Raw genomic sequence first — 17,073 nt, forward strand, 5'->3', positions numbered from 1 at the left:
TTACCATGGAGTTCATGCATGTTAATCCAAAACTATATTTACTTACTTTAAACTGATAGTCATTCAAGTTCAAACACATTCTAAAATACTAATACTCTACTCTCCTATATTTTGTGACTTTTGTCATCCCATTTTACATATTAATGCTTATTTTATAGTTATTTTTGCATTTTTAAATATTAATAAATATTTAAATATTAATATTTTATAATACAGGCTTATTTAAATGTTCTTCAACCATTTTATATATTTGTCTTTCCTACTGTGATTTCTTCTTTACTAGAGGTTCTTGCTTCTTTTGTATGTGGAGAAGACACTTCAACATTTCTTCCAGGATAGGTTTAGTATTGCTGACTTCTTTACATGTTTTGCTTGTCTGAGAAATTCTTCCTCTACTTCTATTGAAAAATGATCCTCTTATTGGATAGATTTCTTAGGCTGCAGAACTGTTGTTTTTTTTTTTTTTTCTCTCTCTCTCTCTTTTCAGGACTTCAAATGTGGAATTCGAATACTTCTGCCTGCAGGGTTTCTGTAGAGAAATCAGCTGATAACATTATGGGACTTCCTTTTTAACTCTTTTTCTTTTGTTGCCTTTAGAATTCTCTCTTTATATTTTACTTTTGCCATTTTAATTGTGATCTGTCTCGACATGGGGCGTTTTGTATTCATCTTGTTTGGGACCTTCTGTTCTTTCTGTGCTTGCATGTCTATTTCATTCTTTAGGTTTGGGAAGTTTTCAGCCATAGTTTCTTCAATACATTTTTATCTCCTTCCATATTTTCATTCCAGAAACCCTGTAATACATAGATTGACACATTCTGTATTATCCCATAGATCTCATAATTTTTATTATATTTTTTTCATTTGTCTTTCCATCTGCTCTTCTGATTGGGTGATTTTCATTATTCTATCTTCCAGATAACTCTTTCATTCTTCTGTGTCATTTCGTCAGCTATTCATTGTTTCTAGATTGCTTTTAATCTGGGCAATTGAATTATCTTTTTTTTTATTGATTCATCTTTACATGTATGATGTATCTTTGATGTATTACAAGTTGAGCTCCACATTTATTACTATTACCATCTTTTTCCTTTTGCTTAATCCAGTTCAGTTGGATTTCATATCTTAACCAATTTAAACTTTATATCTTTCTTCAACATTAAATTAGACTAATGACTGACTTGCAATCTGCAGTAGGAAAGAGAAGATGGATTCTGTCTTCTTATCTTGTCCCACCTTATACTTCTATATCTCTGCCTCCCAGTACGAGTTATTTATGGTCAGGACATTGGGAGAGAAGATGAGTGCAAGGTAAAACATTCTGACACCATTTAGTATTGGTAAAAGCATGACGAATAGATATCTCTAACTTAGTTGACCTCCAACTGAACTCTGGAGAGTCCCTCTCCTGAATCACATGCATACACTCACATTTAATATACCCACATACCTATCCCTCTTCATTGATAATTTAATCTTTCCAGTTAATGAGGTTCAAATTCTAGAATAAAATTATCATTGATTCTCCCCTTTCCTTTCCCTCTCTGCCTCCCGTACCACACAAAATTTTTTCCCTCTGATTGCATATGTAATCCATCACAAAATCATCCAATTCTGTCTTCAAAATATGACCAGAAATCTATTGCTGCTCATCACTTACTCTGGTAGTACAATCAACAATCAACACTTTTGAGGATGCTTTAAATTGCATCCAATTGTTTCTATGCCTTTTTTTTTTTTTCCACCCATGCTTCCTATAATCTGTTCCCATCATCATGACCAGAGTTACCCACTTTAAGCAAGGGAAAAGAATGTGCTGCTCTCCCTTCCACACAACACCATGCCAGGGGCTATTACTGGCAAAGCAATAGTCAAAAGTCTGTGAGGCTCTGTGATACTTTGTGTCTGTCATTTGTGTTATTCTTCTCTCCTCCTTACTTTTGTTTCCATAGTTTCTTTGCTTTCCTTCATACGGACTAGGCACTCCTGCTTTAGGACATTTACTCTAACTGGTTATCCTGCCTGGGAAACTCTTGCTTTGGATTTCTGTTTGGCCAATTGTGTAGCTTTCTTTATACCTTTGCTCAGGTTTTATCTTCAGTCACTTCTGCCCTACTTACTTTCCTTAAATTTCTCACATGCTCCTGCCCTATTTAGAACCTCCAAGTCCCCTTTACCTTGCTATAATTCTTTCATTGATTGCGTGGTTAAGTAAGTTGCACACTTTGGGTCATGCATATAGTCTAGCACTATCTGCCTTTCAAGTTAATCTTGTCTGTGAGTCCACTTTTCCAAGCCAACAAATTCCAAGTAGACTCCTTTGCTTTATTAATAAATGACCTTCAGAAGATATCTTTTCCTCTATGGATCTTATAGAAGTTTCTATGATTAACATGACATAAACCAAGTAGTCAAAATGGATACATATATTAAATATGAATTATAGTAAAATTTTATGTTACAAAACAACCTATGAGTAATCCAAGAGCAAATTTTACCCCTTTTATTTTGTCAAGTAAATTGAAGGCCTGTGAAATATATGTCTCATTTGTCATCAGGAAATGAACTATAAAATGGTAAATTTGATAAGGCTGTTTTTCTCATTGTCCTGTCACTTTCCATTTAGTAGACATCGGGGGTGAGGTGCTAAAACTTCTCTTGATATATAAAACAAAAAGTAATGGTTTTGCAGCCACTGTAGCAGTTTTGTTTAGAATGTAGCTTTTTTCATCATCTATCAAAGACAAAGAGAGACATGAATGCAGAGATTACAAAACCTGCTTTTTCCTAAGGCGTTAGTTTTTCCAATCAGAGTCTGTTTTTCAGTTCAGTGGAGTGATTTACTTTTTAATGGTTCAGTTCACTCTTGCTTCAAAGGACACAATATATAAAAACTGGAAGAATGTTTTTCTATTTTGCCCATCAACAACTGATAGAAATGGCCAGTTTAGATTCTATAGTACTTAATATGTCTTATACACTTTGAAGCTTAATAAACTAATTCCATTGATGTCATGCTTTTATTTTTTTTTTCTGTCTATAGTAATTGTGTACTTAAAAATGTATAAAGCGGAAACATTTCTACATGATAATGTAATGGTAAGTTTAGCATTTCTATAATTTTTGGAGCTTTATCTGATTTTTAAATCAGAGGTCAGAGAACACATACATTGAGGAAAGGAAAAATTACAGTATTAGTTGGGATAGTGGTACTTTTCTTGGAATAGAAAGTGTTACAGGTTGAATTGGGGCTTCCCAGGTGTTTCAGTGGTAAAGAATCTACCCCTTTGATTCCTGGGTTGGGAAGATCCCCTGAAGAAGGAAATGGCAACACGTTTGCTGGTGGGCTGTAGTTCAGAAAGCTGCAAAAAGTCGGACACAACTGATCAACTGAGCACACACGCACAGGTTGAGTTATGTCCCCAAAACATATCTTGTCGTAATCCCTGGTACCTGTAAATATGATCTTATTTAAAAATGTGGTTTGCAGGTGCAATCAAATTAAGATTTCATTAGAAGGAGCCTGAATCCAATATGATGGATTTCCTAAGGAAAGACACGTGTAAACAGAAACACAGAGGAAAAATTGCCATGTGAAAACCTAAAGAAAGATTGGAATTACCTAGCTAACAGTAAGTTAAAGAAAGCCAAGAACTGAACAGAGAAAGGCATGAAACAGATTCTCCACTAGAAGCTTTGGAGGGAGCATGGCCCTGTCAATACCTTGATTTCAGGCTTCTAGGCTCCATAACTTTGAGGGAATACATTTCAGGATTTTTTAAGCTACCAAGTTTGTAGTATTTTGTTATGGCAGCACTAGAAAATTAGTAGAGAAAGGAAAATGTATTTTAATTTCTTCGAGACGGAGAAAGGGAAAGGTTCGTCCATGTATACCTAGGAAATGCAAAAAAAAAAAAAAAAAGACATTGAAAGCATACTAAATAATAAGTTTCTAACACATATCACACTAAATTTCATAATTTAATGAGCAAAATTCAATTACATTTTACAATTACGTCAAGAGCTATACCAGAGCTAATAAATGGCAGAGACATAAATTGAACACATATCCATCAGACTGAAAAACCTGTAGACCTCTTGTAATAAGTCTATTACAAGGTTTTAGTGTATAGACCATGTAAATGATAATGGGATTCTATGACAACACATAACATAGCAATGATGTCTTATTATCCTACCTCAAATCAAGTAATTTTCTAATCAGTAAATTTTACTCAAATAATACATATTTCATTCTATAAAATGTTTAAATATCAACTTCAAATATTTAAAATATAACAGGAAACCTTTCTTAAGGAATCTAAAATGAGTATTAAAATTACTAATAATGGGACTTTTAGCAATAATGTAAGGTGAATTACTTTTTTCACATAATTTACAAATTCATTTTACTAATAAAGAGTAACATTTAGCCAAACTCAGCAGAATAGCACATTTTATTTGAATTCTGAAGATAACTTAAAACCTGGATCTACTTGGCAAGTAAAACATGTACTGCAGCAATGTCTGAACCTCATTAGTGTTCAAAAGAACTTGAAAAAGACTGAGAAAAAATCTTGGAAGATAAGAAAAAACAGTACAAGGGGAAAATAATCCATATCACTCTGTTTCCTTTTTGGTGCTTTAAAAGTTTCATGACATTTTTTTTTGAATAGACAGGAAACTTCTAAAATTTTTGCCTAGAGATGAAACATTATTTTTCTTAAAAAATAAAACTATATTTTTACCTTATTTGTCATCTTATTTGTTGCAATAGTTGGTGTCTGCATGTGACATGTATGTTTTATTGATATCCCCTTTATTCCTCTTTAATCCTCCTGTAAGTATATGTTGAAACTGTAATATAGGACTGGATTTGGAGCAGTGGTGGTAGTAGAAATATGACACCTGATTCTTTTTCACAGAAATATGACCATCCAGCTAGAGATTAAATTTGAATAGTTATTAAGTTTAGGGGTTCTCTAATTATTCAAGTATTGAAAAACTCTAAAGTTCATCATGGCAAAATGAAGTGGCTAATGAACTCAGAAGTTTAAAAGAGGAATTATTGGATGTGTTCAAATTATTTGATACAAATTCATAAATGATACTGTAATCCTAAAAAACTCAAAAAAGAATGACCAGAAAATACATTAGGATTAATATATAGAAAAATATATTAGGATTAGTGCATTTGTGAAATAAAGATAGTACTTTCAACAGAATAATATGTTTAGTGTAAATAATTTTTGAGTAGAATATGCTGTATTCACAAAAAACATACTACTAGTAAAAATTCTCAACAACTCTTCAGGCCATTTACGCTGCAATGGGACAATATTTGAAATCTGAAGAGAATGACATAAAAATTATAACTAAGATTTCAAGAAATAATTCAGTAAGCAATTACTTTAGGAGCTGTTTCCAAATTAAAATTAACTCTACCTTCAGCATATCACAGGGCTTCCCAGGTGGTGTTAGTGATAAAGCAACTGCAACTCTTGGGTTCAATCCCTGGGTCAGAAAGATCCACTGGAGGAGGGCAAATTGTCTCAGTATTCTTGCTTAGAGAATTCTCATGGACAGAAGTGCCTGGTGGCCTATAGCCTCAGTTCAGTTCAGTCACTCAGTTATGTCCGACTCTGTGACCCCCTGAATCGCAGCACGCCAGGCCTCCCAGTCCATCACCAACTCCCGGAGTTCACCCACACTCACTTCAATGGAGTCAGTGATGCCATCCAGCCATCTCATACTCTGTCGTCCCCTTCTCCTCCTGCCCCCAATCACTCCCAGCATCAGAGTCTTTTCCATTGAGTCAACTCTTCGCATGAGGTGGCCAAAGTACGGGAGTTTCAGCTTCAGCATCATTCTTCCCAGAGAAATCCCAGGGCTGATCTCCCTCAGAATGGACTGGTTGGATCTCCTTGCAGTCCAAGGGACTCTCAAGAGTCTTCTCCAACACCACAGTTCAAAAGCATCAATTCTTCGGCACTCAGCCTTCTTCACAGTTCAAATCTCACATCCATACATGACCACAGGAAAAACCATAGCCTTGACTAGACGGACTTTAGTTGGCAAAGTAATGTCTCTGCTTTTGAATATATTATCTAGGTTGGTCATAACTTTTCTTCCAAGGAGTAAGCGTCTTTTAACTTCATGGCTTCAATCACCATCTGCAGTAATTTTGGAGCCCCCCAAAAATAAAGTCAGCCACTGTTTCCACTGTTTCCCTATCTATTTCCCATGAAGTGATTGGACCAGATGCCATGATCTTCGTTTTCTGAATGTTGACCTTTAAGCCAACTTTTTCACTCTCCTCTTTTACTTGCATCAAGAGGCTTTTCAGTTTATCTTCACTTTCTGCCATAAGGGTGGTGTCATCTGCATATCTGAGGTTATTGATATTTCTCCTGGCAATCCTGATTCCAGCTTGTGTTTCTTCGAGTCCAGAATTTCTCATGATGTACTCTGCATATAAGTTAAATAAGCAGGGTGACAATTTACAGCCTTGACACACTCCTTTTCCTATATGGAACCAGTCTGTTGTTCCATGAAAACAGTATGAAAAGGGCTACAGCTTAAAGTGTGGCAAAACATCAAGAATGGACATGACTGAAGTGACTTAGCATGCACACACATCAGCATATCAAGTAGCTAGCACATATGTTTGCAGAATGCCTCTTTGTAGCATATTGATTGAGAAGTACTGCTTAACTAGCTAAAATAGAGGAAAAGATTCCACAGAGTATAGAACACAACAAATTCTTCAAATTATACCTCAATGTTGTTGGACATTTAACTGTTTAGGATGGAATGCATTATTTAAATACTTAGAGGGGATTACTAAATCTAGCAAAGATTGACTAAAATATACATATAGTTACCACATACTGTTGTAAAATTGGAGAAGGAAATGGCAATCCACTCCAGTACTATTGCCTGGAAAAGCCCATGGACAGAGGAGCCTGGTAGGCTACAGTCGATGGGATTGCAAAGAGTCAGACATGACTGAGCAACTTCACTTCCTTCACTGTTGTAAAATGGTTACATTTGTAAAATTATATAGGTGTATATATATGTATAAACCAATATATATTATTTTTACAGGATGCTTCAAAATGTTGAATGTGCTATAGTGAACACAATCAAGTTAAAGTTACACTTTGTGTATTATAAAGTAGCTGAAAACACTTAAGTATTACATAGCAGAATGTAAATTTCAAGTATAGATCTTAGCCACACTCTTAGATATGCGTACATAGAATTCTTATTCATATATATGATAATAAGAGGAAAAAATTAAATGATGAAGGGGTATAATTAAAATTTAAATATATAAAAATCTCAACAATTTGAATAATGGATTCACACAATTAAAATGAATAAATGTGAAATTCTTCATTTGGGGAAAAGTAGATCCAATTCCGGAGAAGGCAATGGCAACCCACTCCAGTACTCTTGCCTGGAAAATCCCATGGATGGAGGAGCCTGGTAGGCTGCAGTCCATGGGGTTGCTAAGAGTTGGACACGACTGAGCGACTTCACTTTCACTTTTTACTTTCATGTATTGGAGAAGGCAATGGCAACCCACTCCAGTATACTTGCCTGGAGAATCCCAGGGACGAGGGAGCTTGATAGGCTCCGGTCTATGGGCTCGCACAGAGTCGGACACGACCAAAGCGACTTAGCAGCAGCAGCAGCAGCAGGAGATCCAATTCACCATATGGACTTGGCTTGCTACTATTTCATTTAAGAGATGTAAAGACAGTATTTTAATATGAAGATACATGATTATTTAATACAGCTTTAGGAATGGAAATTGATATGACTACTAAGATAATGGTAAATTCTTACCACAAAAAAGAAATGGTGTCATTTCACAAGTATCCGATTCATTCTTCCATTGTGATTCATATTTACTTTCCATAGCTATAGGAGTTCATTCAATTACAGCTGTATCAATTTTAATGGATATGATATTAAGGCAAAGTGCATTCAAGAGGAAAAGAAGCAGGATATTGGGATGTGAATATAATAAGGAAAAACTAAAATGCATAATGTAGAATACATCGTCACACGCTTGAAGCCATAAGACTTGTAATGGACAATTGCCTGGCCTAGCTCCAGATACAGAATGGAGACTAATCGGTAGGCTTTGCTTAAAACTATTTTTTTTTTTTAAGTAAAGTTTGTAATTGTGCAAAAATGAAATGAGTTGGTTTAAACACTGAAATTAAAAGATGCTTGTCTCTTGGAAGAAAAGTAATGACAAACCTAGACAGTGTATTAAAAAGCAGAGGCATTCCTTTGCCTCCAAAGTCTGTATAGTCAAAGCTATGGTTTTTCCAGTAGGCATGTACAGATGTGAGACTGGACAATAAAAAAGCAGAGCACTGAAGAACTGATGCTTTCAAACAATGGTGCTGGAGAAGATTCTTGAGAGTCCTTTGGACAGCAAGGAGATCAGATTAGTCAATCCCAAAGGAAATTAACTATTCATTGCATGGACTGATGCTATAGCTGAAGCTCCAATACTTTGATCACCTGATGTGGAGGACCGACTCATTAGAAAAGACCTTGATATTGGGAAAGATTGAAGTCAAGAGGAGAAGGGAATGACAGAGAATGAGATGGTTGGATGGCATCATTGACTCAGTGGTCATGAGTTTGAGCAAACTCTAGGAGATGGTGAAGGACAGTGAAGCCGGGCATGCTGTAGCCCATAGTGTTCCAAAAATCAGACATGACTGAGTGACTGAATAGCAACCACTCTTTGTGAGCCATTATGGAGGCTACTCGTGTTGTCCTTTGACCAGAGTGCTTGTCTTCTCAGAGCTTCCCTTTAGTTTGCCTCAAGGGGGTAATGGGATGTACCACATCGATGCTATGAGAGAGGAAATTGGACATCTAAAGGTCATACACCTTTGCAAAAAAAATTTCATTCCTGTGAATTTCATGCATGACTAAATCCCTAATCATGAATTTTAATATAAAACCATACTCATATATTTCAGTATTGCTGCAATTCTTACTTCAATATGCTTCTTTAAATTTAATGATGCTAATATATAATTATTCTTTGTGATCGCATGGACTGTAGCCCACCAGGCTCCTCTCTCAATGGAATTTCCCAGGTAAGAATATTGAAATAGGTTGTCATTTCCTTTTCTAAATCATCTTCTCAACCCAGGGAGCTAATTGCATATCCTGCTTTTCAGGTCACTTTTTATCACTGCATCACCTGGGAAGGCACCATTGCAGGAAGCGAGAGAGGCAAAGGTTCAATCCCTGGGTCATGATGATCCCCTGGAGTAGGAAATGGTAACCCACTCCAGTATTCTTACCTGGGAAATTCCATGGTCAGAGGAACCTGTAAGGCTACAGTTCATGGGGTTGCAGAGAGTCAGACACAACTGACTGACTACACACAACATAACAAAACAAATATATAACTAAGTGCATATTTTATGTTTAGGTTACTCTTTTCTTCAAATATTAAAAACAAAAAAACAAGAACTAGAAAAATCACAACTTGCAATTATTAGACAGTTTGTGCACATTTTGAAATGATTCCTTTTATTATTTTTTTCATAATTCTATTTATTTTGTCTGTGCTGGGTCTTTATTGCTGCAAAGGCTTTTCTCTAGTTCAAGCTTTCAGGGACTGGCTACTCTCTAGTAGCTGTGTGTGGGCTTCTTATTGCCTTGGCTTCTTTTGTGGCAGAGCGTGGACTCTAGGGAGTGTTGATCTATGGTGGAGCATAGACTATAGGTTCTATGGACTCTAGAGCATGGACTCTTCAGTAGTTGCAGCACCTGGGCTCAGTAGTTGCGGCTTCTGGGTTCTAGAGCACAGGCTCAGTAGTTGTGGTTTAGTTCAGTTCAGTTACTCAGTCGTGTCTGACACTTTATGACCCCATGGACTGCAGCACGCCAGGCCTCCTTGTCCATCACCAACTCCTGGAGTTTACTCAAACTCATGTCCATTGAGTCAGTAATGCCATCCAGCCATCTCATCCTCTGTGGTCCCCTTCTTCTCCTGCCTTCAACCTTTCCCAGCATCAGGGCATTTCAGTAGTTTTGGTGCACCAGCTTAGTTGCTCCAAGGTATGTGGGATCATCCCAGATCAGGGATCTAACCCACGTCTCTTGCATTTGCAGGCAGATTCTTTACCACTGAGTCACCAGGGAAGCCCCTGAATGCTTCCTTTTAACATGTTACAGAGCTCTTTTGACTAACCAAATTTGCTTAGACTTCAAAATGTTTTTTTCTGGAGCCATTTATGCACTCTCTTGTAAAACTCACTTTTAGCAAGACCTCTACTAACTCAATTTAACTAGAACATCCACCCTTGATGTCTGATCATCCTGAATATCTAATTGTGTTCTCCATCTTCCACCATGCCTCAGGTGATGCCTGATCACCTTGGTCTGTTTTCAGCAAATAATCCTGTCAGGTTGGTATAGCCAGAATTTCACATACACCCTCCTAGATATTGCCTCTTAGTTATTTTCCATCTATGATCTCTGTCCTCTTGTATGGATATAAATTTCTATTTATTCAGGCTATATTGAGAATTGAACCTGGTTCTGTATTGAGATCTTTTTCCTCTGTTGTAGTGGTCTTGAGTAAAATTTATTTTTACAGCTTTAAGTATATTGTCCAGCTTGATTTTTCTAGAATTGAACCTGGTTCTATATTGAGACCTTTTTCCTCTATTATAGTAGTCTTCAGTAAAATTTGTTTTCACTGCTTTAACTCTTGTCCAGCTTGGTTTTTCTTTGACGTGTGCTTAGATTTTATAAATTATAATCAACTTCAAATATTTAACTATCTCCATAAATGTACACATATGTGCATATGTATAGTGTTAAGAGGTATACTGTCAAGAGTCTGCTTGCTTCTAACATAGCTATATAGTGATGAGCATCAGGGCTGTATCTGATCTCAGCTTTCACCAGAATTTCTAGGAATTTATAATAATCTGACCAGAAAATTTTCGGTGCACACAGTTGGGCCCCAAGCTCACAAAAGTTGACCCCTCATGAGAAGGTCTTTCATGCTTTTGCATTTTAAGAAGATAGAGCTATAGTGGGAAAGACACTTCTGGAGCTTCGATCCCCACCCTAACCAGCAGAGCACAGGGTCTAGTTACCCTGTCTAGCAGGGGTTAAGTGAATAGGGACTTTCTATCTACTTGTCCTTCCACTCTTGAGCTTTGGAAATGTGTGAAAATTAAAGAAAAAGACTTTTGACTCTTTATGGAAGAATTTCTTCCAAATCATCTTATCAAACTCATTCCCAGTGATGGCATTCTTTTGCCAAACACATTGTTCATCTTATTTTTATCCTTTATTCAGTAAGCCTTCATTCTGAAACACATTCTCCCAAGATTTCATAGGACATTGAAAACAAATTGTTCAGGCTGTTGGTCCAGAAATATTTTTAATCATCCACTTATTTCATCTCTCATAGTTTATCTCTTCAGTTCTAGTTTAAATTTATTTCTCTTGAAGATGAAAATAAAACCATTAGTCTCATGGTTTTTATCTTCCATCCTAGGCATCTAGAAACCTGAAACACATAATCCAGATTCTCTTATTCCAAGTCCCTTTTGGCAGAGTGGGTAGGGATTGATGAAACTGACAACTCTTGCCTTAATCACTTTTACAATTTGGAAAAGCATTCCAAAAAGTTAGTGTCCTAATTGGTCATGTCAGTATCTCCAGTGACACAAATATATGGTACCATCACTTTTTTGAATTATATAGGAAATGATTTTTATATATCTTCAGAAAAATTTGTGGGTAGTTCCTCTACCAAAATTGTAATTGAGATGCTTGTTATTATTTTTTTTTTTCTAGATCTGATAGAGTGCCTGATGAACTATGGATGGAAGATCAGGACGTTGTACAGGAGACAGAGATCAAGAAAATCCCCAAGAAAAAACAAATGCAAAAAGTAAAATGGCTGTCTGAAGAGGCCTTAGAAATAGCTGTGAAGAGACGTGAAATGGAAAGATATACCCATTTGAATGCAGACTTCCAAAAAATAGCAAGGAGGGATAAGAAAGCCTTCTTCAGTGATCAGTGCAAAGAAATAGAGGGAGATAATAAAATGGAAAAGACTAGAGATCTCTTCAAGAAAATTAGAGATGCCAAGGGAATATTTCATTCAAATTTGAGCACTATAAAGGACAAAATGGTAGGGATGTAACAGAAGCAGAAGATATTAAGAAAAGGTGGCAAGAATACGTGGAAGAATTGTACAAAAAAGATCTTCAATCCAGATAATCACAATGGTGTGATCACTCACCTAGAGCCAGACATCCCAGAATGTGAAGTCAAGTGGGCCTTAGAAAGCATTACTACAAAGCTAGTGCAGGTAATGGAATTCCAGTTGAGCTATTTCAAATTCTGAAAGCTGATGTTGTGAAAGTGCTGCACTCAATATATCAGAAAATTTGGAAAATTCAGCAGTAGCCACAGGACTGGAAATAGTCAATTTTCATTCTAATCCCCAAGAAAGGCAATCCCAAAGAATCCTCAAACTACCACACAATTGCACTCATTTCACACACTAGCAAATTAATGCTCAAAATTTTCCAACCCAGGCTTCAGCAATACGTGAACCATGAACTTCAAGACGTTCAAGCTGGTTTTAGAAAAGGCAGAGGAACCAGAGATTAAATTGCCAATATCTGCTGGATCATTGACAAATCAAGAGAGTTTCAGAAAGACATTTATTTCTGCTTTATTGACCATGCCAAAGCCTTTGACTGTGTGGATCACAATAAAATGTAGAAAATTCTGAAAGAGATGGGAATATCAGAACACCTGACCTGCCTCTTGAGATACCTGTATGCAGGTCAGGAAGCAACAGTTAAAACTGGACATGGAACAACAGACTGGTTCCAAATAGGAAAAGGAGTACGTCAAGGCTGTGTATTGTCACCCTGCTTATTTAACTTCTATGCAGAGTACATCATGAGAAACGTTGGGCTGCAGAAAGAACAAGCTGGAATCAAGATTTCTGGGAGAAATATCATTAACCTCAGATATGCAGATGACATGACCCTTATGGCAGAAAGTGAAGAAAAACTAAAGAGCTTCTTGATGAAAGGGAAAGAGGAGAGTGAAAAAGTTGGCTTAATACTCAATGTTCAGAAAACTAAGATCATGGCATCTGGTCCCATCACTTTATGGCAAGTTGATGGGAAAACAGTGGAAACAGTGGATAACTTTACCTTGGGGGGCTCCAAAATCACTTTAGATTGTGACTGCAGCCATAAAATTAAAGATGCTCTCTCCTTGGAAGGAAAGTTATGACCAATCTAGATAGCATATTCAAAAGCAGAGACATTATTTTGCCAAGAAAGGTCCATCTAGTCAAGGCTATAATTTTTCCAGTAGTCATGTATGGATGTGAGAGTTGGAGTGTAAAAATTGCTGAGCGCCAAAGAATTGATGCTTTTGAACTGTGATGTTGAAGACTCTTGATAGTCCCTTGGACTGCAAGGAGATCCAACCAGTCCATCCTAAAGGCGGTCAGCCCTGGGTCTTCATTGGAAGGACTGATTTTGAAGCTGAAACTCCAAATCTTTGGCCACCTGATGAGAAGAGCTGACTCATTTGTAAAGACGCTGCTACTGGGAAAGATTGATGTCAGGAGTAGAAGGGGACGACAGAAGATGAGATGGTTGGATAGCATCACTGACTCCATGAACAGCAGTTTGGGTAAATTCTGAGAGTTAGAGATGGACCAGGAGGCTTGGCATGCTGCAGTCCATGGGATCACAATGAGTGAGACAGGACTGAGTGACTGAACTGAACAGAATTAAATTCTGACTCTCTCAACTCACCCTTTTGACCCCTTCTTTCTAAAAATGACCTAGGAAAACATGTACATGAATTAATAAATGGGTTCTTCTAATGTCTATTTCTAATAAAAGATAATTTGTATCTCAATGAATTAAACTAATGTCATTTTACATAAAAATACCTTTAACTAGGATGGTTCCTCCTGACGCTAGTTGTTATAACTATATAATGTTCTTAATTTGCATAACTCTAATCTCTGGATTTATAAACAATAAACTAAGAAATTTTTCTTTCTTTCTTTTTTTTTTTTTTTTTTTAATCCTTATGTAGAAGTGAAAGAAGTTCTGAATGCATATTTAGGGCCAAGAAGGAGAAAGTAACTGTAGGAAATCTGCTTTACTGGTAGATATTTACTTCCAGATTTACACATAGCTCTATGATGATGATTTTATCGTTTGGTGGACATATTTAGGTTACTGTGCTGATGACTCAAAATTAATGAGCCTTTTTAAATTAAGAAAAATGCTGAAGTTTCAGTTTCCTTAAATTTTCCACATGCATTGAACTTTCTTGCAACTAACTTCTCCTGTTGAGAACTAATTTAGTAGAAATTATTTTTTCTTTTCTGATTGGTTTAAATATCTAGATTGATGAGGCAGATTTTCCCTGATATAAACAAACTTTTCACAGAAATGGTTAAGTGAAATGGAGCATGTGGGCCTCTCAAGCCTTGTAAATAAGGAAAAAAGCAAAAACATGTGTGCTTTTTAGAAAAGTGAGCATAGCAGAAAAAGTTATAAATTTAATGCTGAAAATTAATATTTTTATTTAACTTGAATGGATATATTACTTTAACATTTTTATAAAATATAGACTCCAAATAATTGAATACAAAGTTTACAAAAATAAAATTTATGAAATTAATTGATTTATGTGATTCTTTAAATTTTTATGATTTATTTTTAATTAGAGAATAATTGCTTTACGATGTATTTGTTTATGCCATTCAAAAGTGTGAAAGTGCTATTAGCATACATATATCCCCTATGTCTTGTATTTCCCATGCCCCCTAGCCCACCCCTCTAAGCTGTCACAGAGCACTGGATTACCCTCCCTAAATCACATAAATTTGTAAAATGTCTTTTTAAATATGGGGAAATATAGACAAATTTCTGAAAAAATTGCCAAGTAAGGGGAAGTATACAAATCAAATTTTTGTTATTATACTTGGCTAACTTTTAGATAAAACAATAAAAACACAAAATTGAAAATGTTTATTTAGGAACTAGAAAAAAAGAAACTTTAATTGCCATAATGTTTAATTCGATCACAAATCTGTGCTCAAATCTTTTGTGCATGTGTATAGATGTGGTAATTATTACCTTTTATCCTCACCTCAAAACTGTTTTATCTGTCTTCATATCTGAGTTAAATTTTTCTGAAATCAATAACAAAAGACAGTTACAGTAAACCTTGGCTTTTGTGAACATTTAACCTAACGTCTGTAAACAAATAACATGTGCTAATTACCCATAACAGAAACAATGAATTATCGATGCTAGTGTAATGAATTCAATTAAAATTATTTACAAGCTTTTATTTTTTATTTTGGAAAAATCTCAGTTCTTCAAGTTTATCGATTTCATTAGCAAATTGCTGCAAAGATCAAAGATGGCTATAAAACCCTGCTTATAATTTTAATGCTAAGATTATCTTACAATATTTTTGTAAGTATATTTAATCATGGAGTTGAGGTTTTACCTCAGTGTAACCATAAATCTGTAGCCCTAAAACACACTGAAATCTAAATTTTATTGTAAATGAAATCAAGATGTGAGAGAGAAGTTTTGAGATGTCAAGTACGTGGAGTTATATACAAAGAGGAAAGACAAAGTGTAAAATCTTTTACCTCACATTCTCTTATTAACAGCATGCTTGTGCTTTGGGCCTGAACAGCTATTGTTATGGGCTTTAAGGTAATGTGGTTCAATAACACTGAATTCACAATGAAAACATTAATTTTTCACTCCTACTTCCACACAGTAACTGTGGGACTTACATGAATTTACTTCTGCCTGTCTCACTTATAAAATAAAACTAATTATATAGTCTCACTTATGGGAAATGTATGACAAACATAAGAAATAAATGAAATTGTGCTAGTATTCCTTCAAAATTGGAATTGCTTTGTATTACGAGTTGCATCTGCTTTTCACAGAGCCTCATAATTTACCATTGTTTCCTGAAAGGGCATAATGATTAAAATCTCACCTTTTGAAACCAGAATTTTTGGTTCACACCTCAGCTATGAAAGAGCCCAGTTTTATATAGTCTTGTGCATATTGCTATTCTCTGTGTGCTTCACAGTCTTACAGATAAAATAAAAACAATATATTTTTAGGATTGTTTTGATATTGTGTGCATGCATCTTAAGTTGCTTTAGTCGTGTCCTGCTCTTTGCGACCCTATGGATCACAGCTCGCCAGGCTCCTCTGTCTATGGGTTTCTGCAGTCAAGAATACTGGAGTGGGTTGCCATGAGCTCCTCCACAGGATCTTCCAGACTGAGGAATTGAACCTGAGTCTCTTACATCTCCTGCATTAGCAAGTGTGTTCTTTATCATTGGTGCCACCTGGGAATCCCCTGTTTTGATATTACATAAACTAATTTGTGAAAATCAAAAGAAAAAAAAATGCCCAAAGCATAATAGGCCTGGAGGAACTCTTTTTATCTTGGTCTCCATACTCTAGGTTTTAGAGAGAGTGAAGAACGACATAATATTCTTCTTTTACTTAATGCATTAAGAACATTTTTGTCTATATGGCTATAATTGTTTTCAACTTAAAATCTTCTGGCCTGTAAGATCATGTCAACCATTAATACAATTGCATGAATATTGCATGACCAGTGTTTTCTTGTATAGCCTGTAATGAATTATATTCAATGTATGGGTGTTAATATTTGAACTCAGGGAAAATGATTCTACTGAACTTTGATGTTTTTGACACTTAATATTCACTTTGTTTTAATACTACTCAGGTTTTTATGCAGAGATTAATTTTTTAGATTGTCAACCAGCATGCCTGCTTAGTTGCTTGGGTTGTGTCTGACTGTTTGTGACCCCATGGATTGTAGCTCACCAGGCTCCTTTGTCCATGGAATTCTCCAGGCCAGAATACTGGAGTGGGTTGCCATGCCCTCCTTTAGGGAATCTTCCTGACCCAAGGATCGAATCCACATCTTCTGTGTCTT

At 35.9% G+C, this 17,073-nt stretch overlaps 1 long non-coding RNA gene across 1 annotated transcript in view; it reads left to right on the forward strand.

Moving 5' to 3' along the window:
• The window catches only part of LOC132658341 (uncharacterized), an 87,744-nt gene extending 71,515 nt beyond the window's left edge, over positions 1 to 16,229 (forward strand). The window contains exon 2 of the long non-coding RNA XR_009597812.1: positions 11,866 to 16,229. This is a non-coding gene — a long non-coding RNA (uncharacterized LOC132658341). The remainder of the gene's footprint in view (positions 1 to 11,865) is intronic.
• The last annotated feature ends 844 nt before the right edge of the window (positions 16,230 to 17,073 follow it).

This window comes from Ovis aries, chromosome 1, assembly GCF_016772045.2.
Source record: "Ovis aries strain OAR_USU_Benz2616 breed Rambouillet chromosome 1, ARS-UI_Ramb_v3.0, whole genome shotgun sequence".
NCBI lineage: Eukaryota > Metazoa > Chordata > Mammalia > Artiodactyla > Bovidae > Ovis > Ovis aries.